Source organism: Nycticebus coucang, chromosome 1 (assembly GCF_027406575.1).
Source record: "Nycticebus coucang isolate mNycCou1 chromosome 1, mNycCou1.pri, whole genome shotgun sequence".
In the NCBI taxonomy this organism is placed as follows: Eukaryota; Metazoa; Chordata; class Mammalia; order Primates; family Lorisidae; genus Nycticebus; species Nycticebus coucang.
The window spans coordinates 45,437,854-45,452,449 of record NC_069780.1 but is presented as its reverse complement, the minus strand read 5'-3'; the positions used below and the strand labels follow the sequence as shown (position 1 = coordinate 45,452,449).

At 38.6% G+C, this 14,596-nt stretch overlaps 1 protein-coding gene across 1 annotated transcript in view; it reads right to left on the bottom strand.

Annotated features, from left to right (window-relative positions):
- The window catches only part of USP53 (ubiquitin specific peptidase 53), a 64,448-nt gene extending 53,455 nt beyond the window's left edge, over positions 1-10,993 (bottom strand). Inside the window, exon 1 of the mRNA XM_053572567.1 lies at positions 10,747-10,993. The gene's annotated coding sequence lies outside the window, so the exon portion shown is untranslated. The remainder of the gene's footprint in view (positions 1-10,746) is intronic.
- Between the last annotated feature and the right edge of the window lie 3,603 nt (positions 10,994-14,596).

Here is a 14,596-nt window from a genome sequence, read left to right as displayed (position 1 = left end):
TCCACATTTTCACCAACAATTGTCACTGTCAGTCTTTTATATTTAAGCTGTTCTAATGTGCACAGCAGGACCAGAGTATGGTCATAGTGACTAATGAAGCCCAGCAGCTTTTCATGTGCTTAACGCCACTCATAAATCTTCTTCAGAGAAACACACATTCAGATCTTCTACTCATTATTTCACTAGGTTACGTGTCTTATTGACTTTTTTCTTCTTGTTGAGGCTCTATTACCCAGGCTAGAGTGCAGATATTTTATCCTATGGTGCTATGGCACCATCACAGCTTACTGCAGCCTCAAACTTCTGGGCTCAAAGGATACTCTGATCTCAGCCTCCCAAGTAGCTGCAACTACAGACATGTACCACCATACCTGCAATTTTTTGGTTAATTTTTCTCATTGAAGAAAGTTGATCTTAACTCTTGGCTTTAAGTGACCTTCCCATCTCAGTCCCCCAAAGCACTGAGATTACAGGCATGAATCACCATTCCCACCCCAAAGTTTGTCTTTTAAGGAAGTTTTCTACTTCACCTACGTTGTCAAATTTATTAGCAAAAAGTTGCACAGTACTCTTTATTATCCTTTTAGCGTCTGTAAGCATTGGTGTCCCTTTTTTCACTCCTGACATTGTTAACTTGTCTTTTCTCTTTTTTCTTGATGGGTCTTGGCTAGGAGTTTATCAATTTTATTGCTATTTTCAAAGAATTGCTTTTAGTTTCACAGATTTTTTTCTATTGCTTATCTGTTTTCTACTTTGTTGGTTTCCACTCTATTATTTTCTTCCTCAGTTTACTTTGGGTTTAATTTGCTCTTTTTTTCCCAGTTTTTTAACATAAAGGCTTAGCTCATTACTTTAGAGCTTCTTTTCTAATAAAAGCATTTCATGCTATAAATTTGCCCCCACATCACCTTAGTTATATTCTACACAGTTTGTTATATTGTGTTTTTAGCTTTAATCCATTCAATATAGTTTCAAATTTCCCATGTTCAGCTTTCACTCTCTCCTTTCCCCAGCCTATGCCCAGTAATCAGCCAGAGATTGAAGGGGACTCTTCTGCAGATTACCAGAGCCCTCTCACCTCAGCCTTCCCAGGCAGTTTTAAATAAGACCCATAATACCACTTAGAACCAACTTCTCTCTCCAACTCAGCAATATTTAAATGCCCCGAGTTTGACTGTTAAATAGTTCTAAACATCATACATATTAAGAATACAAGTTTAAAATGTGACAGCCATGATGTTCTTTGCACCAGTGTATAATAATTTGCATTTTAATGCTCCTTCATTATTGATACTGTGTAGTGTAATAAAACATGGTTGCTTTGCACTTAATGAACCATTTATAAATCAATCCTATTTAAAGAAATTTAGGTCTCAATAAGATAATCTGTTTATATGTACTTAGATTGTGATGCAAACCATCTTCCTTACTATACGTCACGGTCAAAAAAGTAAGAGGCCACTCAACTAAACTAAATTTTTCCTTTACTTGACAAGATAAGAAAAACAAAGTCAAATGAAGTTTAGTAACTGACTCCAGTTTTTGAAGTTTGGAAGTGGCAGGGCTAAAACGGGGAACTATGTATCCTAAGTGCCAATCTAACATTTTTACCTCTACAACCCAATACTTATGGTGACCAGAGCTGTTTTCAGATTACTCTTGTAGCACTAAGAAAAATAATTGGGAAGGTGAAGTTTCCGGGAGCACGCTAGGAAGACCATGAACACAGCAATATCAGAGAAGAAACTCTCAATTACTTGGAATTTCTAAATTATCCTTTAACAAGTCATTACCTCCTTTTCTGACTTTTCACCAAACCTCGGGCCTTGGTTCTCTCATTTTCAAAGGCAGCAGTCTTCCAGCTGGGATATGCATACCCAAAGAAACACAGTGACCTTCCAAGAGTTTGAAGGTATGCTTTTAAGGGCAATGAATTTCCAGATCTGCAACTTCCAAATGCACCTTTTCTAGAACTAACCTGGCTGACAATCAGTCTATAGTTCTCCCTTCCTGGCTCCACTTTCACAATTGTTATTCTTCTACTTTAAAAAGGAGACATCCACTCACCCGTCCTACATCTCACTGTGTTGTACTTTCTGGACTTACTACAAAAACCTCAGGGTGCCAAACAAAGGAACGATTGAAAATATTGGTGTCATCTAAGTTTCCTTTAAGCAAGGCGCCCTAACTCACATCCAATTCATTTCATTAAAAGATACATTTGCAATCAATTTTTAATTTCTTATGTTTTACTTATTTATCAAAATTTATTATATGTAGGTACTGAAAATGCAAACAAAAGGAAAACTTAAATTTACTCGTTCCCAAAATAATTGTTATATAATCCATTTGGGAAAAAAAAAACACGCTATTTTATTACAAAGTATAATAAAGTGATTAAAGGAATTTAAATTATAAAGACAAATTACAAAAAAATCAGTAGTAGGAATGAAATACTTATTATTTTACTTAATATATGAGTTCCAGGGGGAAAAAAGGAGCCATGTAAATCCAGCAATCCCTCTGCTGGGTACATACCCAAAAGAAAGGAAAGCAGTGTATGGAGGGGATATCTGCACCCCCATGTTGACTGCAGCGCTATTCACAATAGCCAAGATACGGAATCAATCCAAGCAGCCATCACTGGATGAAAGGATAAAGAAAATAGCTCTACCTCTTAGGCTCCTCCCTTTGAACTTCAAACCCTGGGGAAGTGGCAACTTCCAAGAGCAGGTAATCTCATCTTTCTCTGGTGACTTCTTAAGGTTTTCTAATATGTTTAAAAACAGTTTTCTAAACTAAATTCTTCCTAAGTCAATACTAATTGTAATTCAATACTTTACATCAGTTTTGATTTTGTGATTGGCCCTGGCCAACACAAGTAACTGCAGTATTCAGTATTTTATGACACAGGCGTCAGAAGTATTGACAAAGATTCTCTCCTTGACTAAACTCAACACAGGTTCCTCTGAGCTCATTTTTAACTACTAACTTTTGTACTTCCTTGTTCATCTACACATTGTCCAGTGTTGGTAAGAATCCTACTAAATCAATTAGCCATTCTCCTTATCTGATCATCTTTGATACCAAATAGGTTCCTTATCCTCCTCCGTCACTTCCCCGGTGATGGCTGATCACCCTGCCCTACCTACAGCAAGAATCTTGTCAAGTCGGGTTGGCCAGAATCCCCTCTTACTCCTAAGGTTTCTTCTTAGTGATTTTTCCCACTCACAATCCCCTGCCCACCCCTTATCTATGAATTCCCACTTTCTATTCTAGTCAGAGTTGAGCCTAATCTCTCTCCCAGGCAGTGGTCTTATACCTATTGTGATAGCTGCCCCCCTCCCTTGAACAAGTCTTTACTGTCATTAACAATGTTATGAATAATTTTTTTTAAGGCATGAATGAAACAAAGTTTATTGAGGAAAAGACAGGCTTACAGAGTAAGAAAGTTTCCAAAGCAGGATACATTTGCCATAGACAGTGAATGGGCCTCCATTGCCAGGGCAAGTAGGTAAAGAGGCCAAATAATTTTTTCTACATTTCTAAAAATATAAATACATAAACATATTTTATAACGCTTTACAAAATCTTTAAGAAAAAAGAAAACGGAACAATGGCAGAATCACTTTGAAGGATCTTATTTCTCCGAACAAGTCTGCTTTAAATTTTCTTCTTTTGATTGATAAAGTAGTATTTGCTCATTATATAGATTTCTAAAATACCATAGAAATATTAAATTACAAATCAGAAATATCTATAATTCCATGTTAGCAGAGAATCACTGCTAATAAAGCTATTCGAATATATTCTTAACAGTATCCAGGCCTACCCATCTGACTCTCAGGTAAAATCTCACTTTAACATCTTTTCAATGCTAAGCAATAAATAGCTAGTCAGTGTACACTGAAGGCTTTTCACTGATAATGCTACAACTATTCATCTTACTAGTAAAAGTAGTTATGGTGTTATTTTAAATAACTAGATAAAAACCAGAAGAATTCTAGCAATCTGAGGCAGTTTAAACAACTCTTTTATTACAGAAATATCTTGTTTTTACAAAGGTGAAAGATAATTATGGTAAAGAACGCATAATTGAAGACTATTCTTTCATGTACAAAACCACTGCCACTCTAGAAATGGAGGAACTGAAACTGTATTAGGAAATTTGTAAAACAAAGAAAATAAAGTAATAAGGAAAAATACTATATTACCAACAATAAAAACGATAAAGTTAATTTTCAATGATTTACACTTTTTTGCTCCATTTCTTTATATCTAATAAAGAGCTATCCTTCACTTCGCATTGTTTTTGTAACTAGCAACAACAAGTGTGCATGTGTATGATCATTAAACACAGCAGTCTGCTTTAAGACAGAGAAGACAATTATCAAAGCAGGAATACCCTAACATTCCTTGGTCTCCACAAAGCACAAAACTGAAGTGGTACTTTACCTATACTTTCTTCCCCATCACGGCAGATGGCAACTTCATCTCTCCAATTGCTCAGAACAAATATTTTGGTGTCATCTTTGACTCTTCTTTCTCTCTTACATCTCAGTCAGGAGCTGACCACTTCTCACCACCTCCAATTCTACAATTCTGGTCTTAGCCACCACCACATCTGTGTAGACTGATAGAAAAGCTGGCTAAAGGCCTACTGGCTTCTATCCTTACCTGGTAACTCAAAGTCAAACCTCAAGAGTAGCCAAGGAGATCCTTCTAAAATTAAATCATTTTGTCATTCTTCTGTTTAAAACCTTGCAATGAATCTTGCAATGAATCTTAATTACATTCACAGTCAAATCCAAAAGATCTTTATAATGGTCTGCAAGGACTTTGTCTTCATTCACTGGGCTATTACAACAAAATACCTCAGAACAGGTAATGTATAATCAACAGAAATGTACTGTTCACAGTTCTAGAGGCTGGAAAGTCCAAGATCAAGGCATCAGCAGATTTGGTGGCAGTCTGGTGAGGGTTCACTCTCTTGATTCAAAAATGGCACCCCACATGACATAAGGTGTGAACATCCTCCCTCTTTTATAAAGGCACTAATCCTACTCATGAGCCCTCATGATCTAATCACCCCCCAAAGTCCCATCTCTTAATACTACCACATTGGGGAACAGAAAATATAAATTTATTGTGGAGTCACAAATATTCAGACCATAGCAGCCCTATACCACCTGCCTACCTCTTCATCCCTAACCTCATCTCATAACTTTCTTCTCTTCTCCATTCCAACCACATCAGCCTCATCATTCAATCTGAACACACATTATGCAAACTCTAGCTCTTTATACCCTTTGTAATGCTTATTCCTCTGCCTGCAATACATTTCCCCTGATACCTGTTTGGCTTTGCCCTCTCTCTCCTCCCGATTGCTCTGCTAATAAGTACCTTTTAAATGAGATCTACATTTACCACCACAACCTCTACCTCATATTCCCGATTTCCCTTACCTTGCTCTACTTTTTTTCTTTTCTCCCTGGCACTTTCACTTTCTAATATAGTACACAATTGATTGTCTTTATTCTTTATTGTCTCTCCTCCCAATTCTCTTAGAATGTAAAGTAAATCCCAAGCATCTAGAACAGAACAGATTACATGGTAGGTAATTAATAAACACATTAAGTATTTATTGAATGAAGCTCAGGAAATAAAGTGAAATCTAAAACAACGAACTTTCTTAAAAACAAAAAGTGTTCCTAAAAAAATACAACCTAGGGTGGGACCACACCTATGGTGCATTTTACAAGGGTACAAGTTAAAGCTACTAAGTATAGAATATAAATGTCTTAACACAATAACTAAGAAAATGTGGTGAAGGCTATGTTAACCAGTTTGATGTAAGTATTTCAAATTGTATATAAAACCAGCACTTTGTACCCCATAATTGCATTAATGTACACAGCTATAATTTAATTAAAAAAAATACAACCTAGGCACTGAGGTATAAGACAATTTCCCACCATCTGACAGGTAGGTGAGTGTCAGCACTACACTGGAAAGGAAGTAGTATTGTCTCAGGACCAAAGTATATAAAGTGTTTGATGGGCAAAAAAATGCCCTGATGGGTTCCTGACAAGGATGGAATCCATGTCTAGATACTGACCTTATAATTCTCATAATTATTTATTCCTTTTCTAATAAAAAGTTTCCAGTAACATAATACTCAACTACTCAATCATTACAAGCATATCAGTATCATCATCTATAATCATAATCAATATAAAATGATTCACAGGGCTATTGTGAGAATCATAAACCATGTGTAAAATAACCTAACAGATACCCAAAACATAGTAGGCATTGAACAGATGTGAGCTAATCATAACCTAACACTAACTTCGATGTAAAATGATTTTTAACAATGTAACAAATATTTGAGAAAAAGTAAAAGCTGTATTACATATTTTATATTCCACTTTGCATCCTTTCTCCATTTCTTTAAACTGATGTGTCAAACTTAACGATAGCTTTAATACAGATTGATGAGATCAGATAAATTGTACAATGAAGTGTCAGTTTCTTTATTTCAAAACCTATGTTATTTTTAGTAGATAAGCAATTTCATTTATGGAACTGTACTAGTTTAGAAATACATAATACATGAAAAATCCTAATTTATAAAATAAATGTTTGGGCATGCTTTACTTTGTGAGTGGATTCACCGGACTATTATTTCAAATGTTCATTTACAAATCTTTTTGGAGTAGGAGGAAAGAAGGAGAAACCAAAGTTACAGCATTAAAAGCCATCAGAAAGATAATGCAAGTCTCAAAGAAGATTTAATTTAGAAGAACTCGACCAATGTACAACTTTTCAGAAAACTACAAATTCCTTAACGACAATTTAAATTCCTAGAATAACATGATACTCATACAGCCATAACACCCCAAACTGTACTTTGGTATTGCTCATGGCTGTGGGTTCCCGAGAAGGCTCTCTCCCGCTGCTGGCATTACCATCCTATAAGCTGTCTGCCCAGCACTCTTCTTACACTTCTTAAAATGACAGCTCACATATCATCACCAGTTAGTCCCTTAATTTTCTTGTCTTCCCTTTATAGCAACACAATATAAATCTCAAACAAAGAGATATACAAAGTACAAAGGACAGCGGTAACACAAAGGTATAGTAATCTGCTATTCTTGGAGGGATCTGAAGATAACTTAAGGTGCGGTGTGGGTGACTGGGAAGTTGAAAGGGGAATGGAAAGAGAAGAAAGGCAGAATCTTGCAAAGGCAAGGGTTTTAAAAAAAAGACCATGTTACCTTTGGAAACTGAATATAGTTGGGGGAAGATTGACAATAGCCAGAGACAAGGTTTAGAAAAGGAAGAATTTATACCTACGACTACATTAGCACTGTCCTATTAATTTTTGAATCTGTAGTGCCTAATACTATGTCTACCATACAGGATGTTAATAAAGTGAATAAATATGCTAAACCAAAAAGGCACAAAAGATAAAAATCTTCCAAAGAAAACATATTTCTTAAAAATTTTTTTGCAATGTGTCAATATGTGTAGAATAATGTAATTATTTCTAAATTAATTGTAAACATACCATGACATCTAGGGCCAGGTGCAGTGGCTCATGCTTGTAATCCTAGCACTCTGGCAGGCCAAGGCAGGTGGATAGCCTGAGCTCACAGGTTGGAGACCCCCTCTCTAAAAACAGCCAGGCATTGTGGTGGTCACCTGTAATCCCAGCTACTTGGGAGGCTGAGGCAAGACATTCGCTGTAGCCCAAGAGTTTGAGGTTGCTGTGAGCTCAGGCTATCCACAGCACTCTACCAAGGACAACAAAGTAAGACTCTGCCTTCAAAAACAAATAAAAAAATAAATAAAACCATGGCATCTCAAATAATCGATTTTGTTAACTAAACAGCTAAAATATTGAAATAAAGATTTTGCATAACATTTTATTTCCCGATGAGCTACAAATATAAATGAATGAAGCAATTTTTCTTAAGTTTCATGTAAAACAAAAATTCTTTAACCAGATGCAATAATTTGTAGCCTTTTTATGTGTCATGGACACCTTTGGTGGCCTAAAGAAGCCTTCTCCAAACAATGTTTGTAAATGCAAAAAACTAAATTCATAGGCTTAAACAAAAAGAAAAAGACAAGAAAAAATCCTATCTCACAAAGAAAACAAATTATATTAAAAGTCAATTCTAACCATAGACCACAGTCATCATCACGTTCTGTGAGTTCAAGTCCTCCTGATAGAGAACATGAATTAACTTGGAAAAGCATAGAACAGAGATTTTTTGCCTAAATATCCTACATACCATATGTAGTATCTCTAGTATTCCTATTATTAATAAAAACTCATAACTTACCAAGATTAGGATTTTATTTATTTAAAATTTAAATGACTGGGCGGCGCCTGTGGCTCAGTGAGTAGGGCGCCGGCCCCATATGCTGAGTGTGGCGGGTTCAAACCCAGCCCCGGCCCAACTGCAACGAAAAAATAGCCGGGCGTTGTGGCGGGCACCTGTAGTCCCAGCTACTCGGGAGGCTAAGGCAAGAGAATCGCGTTAGCCCAAGAGTTGGAGGTTGCTGTGAGCTGTGTGACGCCATGGCACTCTACCCGAGGGCGGTACAGTGAGACTGTGTCTCTACAAAAAAAAAAATAAATAAATAAAATTTAAATGACCTTTGAAGATTTTATCTGCAGCAGAACAAGTTGCAGCCATTTCTTGTTCCTATTATGTACCTATGCTGTAATGCAGAATTTTCTAAAATCATCAGGACAGAATTAATAATATACTAATGCTATATTTGTGTCATCACTGATTTCTACCTAGCGCTTCAAAGACGACCTATATTAACATACTTCCTTCCTTACAACTAGTGGGGCTTAAAGCAACAGTATGCTAGATTGGCAATCTTTTCAGCCCTACCATACCTACACACTGTATCCAAAATGTTTCCAGATGTAATACATAAGCCGCCTAGCTTTCCATACGTTGTCTTTGGGGTCTATAATTAAGAAACACCTTATATGCCTGTGGCTCAGTGAGTAGGGCACCGGCCCCACATGCAGAGGGTGGCGGGTTCAAACCCAGCCCCGGCCGAACTGCAACAAAAAAATAGCCGGGCGTTGTGGCGGGCGCCTGTGGTACCAGCTACTCAGGAGGCTGAGGCAGGAGAATCGCCTAAGCCCAGGAGTTAGAGGTTGCTGTGAGCTGTGCGACGCCACGGCACTCTACCCGAGGGCCATAAAGTGAAACTCTGTCTCTACAAAAAACAAACAAACAAAAAAAAAAAACGCTGTCAAATAATATCTGCTATTTTAGTAACCAAACGTCTCTGTAAGATAGCTTAATCTACTATTTTATAAAGATAAAATATATTTTTGGAAAGTTGTAGGATAAAGCAATGTTGCATCCAGTAGATGAGTTCCAAACATTCCAGCAGGGAAAACAGCTTTGATTTGGGCTTTTAAAAGTACACATTACCTTAAAGGAGATTAAACTTTTCAATTTTTAACTTTATCCTTCTAAAACAAAGTTCTAAACCATATGGTATCAAATTTGTATTTCCTGATACTGCAGTTTAAAATTAACTAATTTGACACCAAACAATATAAAAGATCTTAAATAACAGTACATTCTGAAATCATATGAGTACTGTGATTTTTTTCCTTTTTTTAAGGAAAGAAAAAACTAGGCGAAAACGTGTCCCTCCCTATTAAAGTGTCGTTTTAAAAACTACTTTTTGTATCATTTAGAGAAAGTAACATCATCATGGAACTGGAAAGAACAGAAAATACAAGTATCAATTTAACCAAAAGTTCCTTTTCATCAGAATTTGTGCTAGAACTTGCTACTCCTTTGAAATGAGAAAGATAACAAGGTTTTTCTTTAAAGAACAAAGTAAAAGTGAATCAGATCCTAATCACAAACCTACCTCATAAATAGCCTTGAAAATTCCTTGCAAAAAAGCGTATGTGGGTATCTAGTGTGTTAAATACTATGTATATATTTTTTTCCAGATTAGGAAACGTTCGGAAAACTTTGCTGCCTGATAAAGCCCTGCAGTACGTTTTGCAAGCTTTAATCACACTTTGTACTGATAAAAAAGACCTTGTGGAGGGGTAACAAAACCTCAGAACACGCTCAGATTGCAGGCTTCAGAAACCCTCCCTAATACACCTGTGCGAGTACTTCCTGTTCTCCAACGCTGTTTAAAAGTAGTTTGGTAAATGTCCCATACACCGCTGTTGAGAAGCTAAACATTAACTTTATATTATACATTACTACTACCACTGAGAAACTATCAATCCCAAGATTTTCACGAATCCAGTTCTCTTCCTTGTCCAAGGGGGTAACCTAACCACCTTGAATCCCTTTAAAAAGCTGTGTGCTACGGGAGAGACAGTGCGGTCGCCGGGCGAAGTGTAGGAGCTTCATAATTCCAGAAGGACTCCACATTCTGCTCCTTCCCCACCCTCCGAGACCGCAGCAATAACAGCCGCCTCCCGCCTCGCGCGCCTCCAGCCTGGCCAAAGGCATCTCCCCCAGGGCCAGGACGCGGCGGGAAGGGTCGGGAGGGCTGGGTAATCACGGACGCCTGAACCGCCCAGCCGAGCGCCTGCAGCCTACACTGAGGGCTGGGCGACTGCCAGGGGAGAGACTAGTCTGGAGGTGGAACGAGAGTGTCCCAGCCAGGCCCGTGGGGGTCGCAGGTCTTTGGCTCTCCATCCACGGACTAGTTCCAGAGTCTTACCTTGAGCTTTACCCTCCCTGCATGAGAAGCGTGCGGTCTAGGTAGGGAAATACCGGCCTTGCACTTCCACTCAACTACCTCTTGCTGGCCCAGCTCCGCCTCACGCCGACTACCGACAGACACAACATCAATTGCCACTGGACCCAAGATCACCCGCAACTGGAGCGGAGGCGTCTGGCTGTCGCCGCCCAGAGCCCGACCAGCGCGCGGAGCATGCGCACACCCCCCAACACCCAGGGCCCAGTCAGGGCAGGGACACCTGCGATCAACAGGTCCCTGAAGCCCCGCCCCTCTCTCCGCCTCAAGTCTGCCCCGCCCGCTCGGGGCTGGCCCCGCCTTCACGCTCGCCGAGCCAACCCCGCCCCCGCACGCGATTTCCCGGCTTTCCGGACCTGCCAAACTCTATTCCCGCGGGGGTTGGATGGGGCGCGCGATCCAGTTGGCGTATTCCGAGGCGCGAGATCCCGCGAGAGCAACAGTTCGACCATTTCCCCCAAAGCGGGAACGCTGAGCTGAGCTTGTGTTGTGGGGCAAGGGGGCTTGGAGGTTAACGTTGTGTCGTGTAGCGAGAAGGCGAAAATAGTTGCTCGAGTGGAGGTGATTATTCGGGTGTTCTTGGTCGTTTATTCGGTATTTTCTAAGCTCGAGAAGGCGATCCACCAGGCACTGGGCTTAGGTTAGGTGTTAACCCGAAAGAACAATCTGTACTGCTTGGCATCAGAAACCCGTGCAGATACGCAGTTCCCTTTAGCTTTCTGCCTTTGGGGTCTGTTTACAGTTACATGACTTCCTCTGGCGTGAATTTATATTCCCCAACTGGTTGTTTCGTGACCATTAATAAATCAGCTTTAATAATTCTGTTGACCTGGTTAATAATTGTCAGAAAATTTTGGCCGCTTCCTTACAGTGCTTTTGAAACAGGTGTTTACAAGGTGCTGCTAGGATTTTTTTTTTTTTTTTTATTAAATCATAGCTGTGTACATTAATGCAATCATGGGGTACCATGCACTGGTTTTATATACGATTTGAAATATTTTCATCACACTGGTTAACATAGCCTTTCTTTTTCTTAGTTATTGTGTTAAAATATTTATATTCTAAATTTAGTAAGTTTCACATGTACCCTTGTAAGATGGTACAATTACTGTCCCACCACCCGTCCTCCTCCCTTCTCTCCCCTCCTTTTCTCCTCTCCCCATATTCTTAGGCTATAATTGGGTTATAGCTTTCACATGAAAGCCATAAATTAGTTTCATAGTAGGGCTAAGTACATTGGATACTTTTTCTTCCATTCCTGAGATACTTTACTAAGAAGAATATGTTCCAGCTCCATCCGTGTAAACAAGAAAGAGGTAAAGTCTCCATCTTTCTTTAAGGCTGCATAATATTCCATGGTACATATACCACAATTTATTAATCCATTCATGGGTCGATGGGCCCTTGGGCTTCTTCCATGATTTAGCAATTATGAATTGGGCTGCAATAAATATTCTGGTACAAATATCTTTGTCATAATGTGATTTTTGGTCTTCTGTGTATATACCTAGTTGAGGAATTGTAGGATCAAATGCCAGGTCTATTTTTAGATCTCTAAGTGTTCTCCAGACGTCTTTCCAAAAGGACTTAGTTTGCATTCCCACCAGCAGTGTAGAAGTGTTCCCTTTTCTCCACATCCACATCAACATCTCTGGTCTTGGGATTTTGTGATATGGGCTGATCTTACTGGAGTTAGATGATATCTTAAAGTAGTTTTGATTTGCTTTTCTCTGATGATTAAGGATGATGAGCATTTTTTCATATGTCTGTAGGCTGTGTGCCTGTCTTCTTCAGAGAAGTTTCTCTTCAAGTCCCTTGCCCAGCCTGAGATGGGATCACTTCTTCTTTTCTTGCTAATGCGTTTGAGTTTTCTGTGGAGTCTGGTTATTAAACCTTTGTCGGAGACATAACCTGCAAGTATCTTCTCCCCATTCTGAGGGCTGTCTGCTTGCTTTACTTACTGTATTCTTGGCTGTGCAGAAGCTTTTTAGTTTGATCAGGTCCCAGTAGTGTATTTTTGATGCTGCTTCAAATTGCCTGGGTGTCCTCCTCATAAAATATTCATCCAGGCTGATTACTTCAAGAGTTTTCCCTGCACTTTCTTCTAGTATTTTTACAGTTTCATGTCTTAAGTTTAAATCTTTAATCTAGTGAGAGTCTATGTTAGTTAATGGTGAAAGGTGTGGGTCCAGTTTTAGGCTTCTACAAGTTGCCAGCCACTGCTGGGAATTTGACATTTTATGAAATGCTTCTTAGGAATAAAAGAAAAAAGATAGCCATTGTTGGTCTCAAAGCTCTCTGTCAATGAGTAGATAAATAAGACCTTGGAATTCATTCCAAATCTTGTGTAAGTGGAACATACTGATTGTAAAAATGGATTTAAGTAAACTCATAGTCAACTCTAAAAGTTTATTTGAAATGGGTTGGAGAAACATTGGAGGTCAAGTGTGCACAACAAATAAGACCAGTTTATAGTATTTGAGAATGAATTGGTGGGAATTTTTTAAACATTTGCTATGTTCCCTTTACTGAATTAGGCATTGAAGAAAATAAAATGAAATGAAGCTGTATTTCCTGCCAAGATACTAAAAACATGGAATGGGTGGGTTGAGGGGTATGTTGATCTTCATGTCTCCTTTAACAGTGTCTTCCCATCATGAATTTGCCAGGTGACCTCTGCTCCCAGATGTTTATCTTTAGCTCAGACCCCCGTAAGCAACATCTTCATTTGGATTTCACACAGTAGCCTAAAATATGTCACAAGTTAGCCTGGGCATCTTTACCATGACTTTTGATGTCGTGTCTCTCTTCACCCATCTGGGACAGAGGCCATTTCCATTTCCTATTTCACATAATAGGACCCAATTGTACAAGTCAGAAACCCATGCATACTCCTGTTACTTTTCCTTCATTCCCTCTATCGTAGTATTAAATTTTATTGACGCTTATCTCCTTAATTATCTCTCAAATCCACCCCTCTTTTAATCTCCACACTCACTAAGTCCATCAAGTAATCATCCTTTCTGACTCATCTCCTTGTACTATTGCAATATCCACACAACCTCCTCTAGCTGTTTTCCACTCCAGTCTAACCCCCATCTAGTAATACGAAAATATGATTATGATACTTATAAGAATTTTTCAGGTTTCCCATCACCTATTGATGGGGCCCTTCGTGATCTGGCCCCAGACTTCATCTGCTATTATTTCTCCATTTACTCTACACCAGTCATTCAAAATTCTTTGCTTTTCTGTGGTCTTAACTAGGTAGGTTCTCTCAAGATCCTTTGGGTCTCAGTTGAATACTTAGCCATGTATCTTTTCATATCTTTCTGGGACAGGATTGCCTTCTTTCACCATTTTGGACTTACTTTCATTATCACGATATGTGTTGTACTGTAATTACTTCTCTGCAAATATAACTGACAGGGTACCCTTCACTTCTACTCTTGATTAGTAATGTGAACCATGGATAATAATGGTTTATACTACCTCCCTTCTTATTTAGAGATTACAGAAGAATACTTTTTGGTTCACCCTGCCCAGGAATTTGACTAAACCCTTACTGACTTCTTTAGTCACATAATTTCGAACTTTCTACCAAGCTTGGCATGTATAAGTACTGACATATAAATGATAGATTTACATAATCGGGCAGAACCTGAGCAAACATATGGAAATATGGGGGGAAAAGAGAAACTGACATTGTCCTGCATAATAAGACAGGAGTTGCTCCCAGAAAACTTTGTAGTTAGGAAGATCAAAACATAGATTTTAAATGTATTACCTCCCAGAGTTACTATTTGTCCTTAAG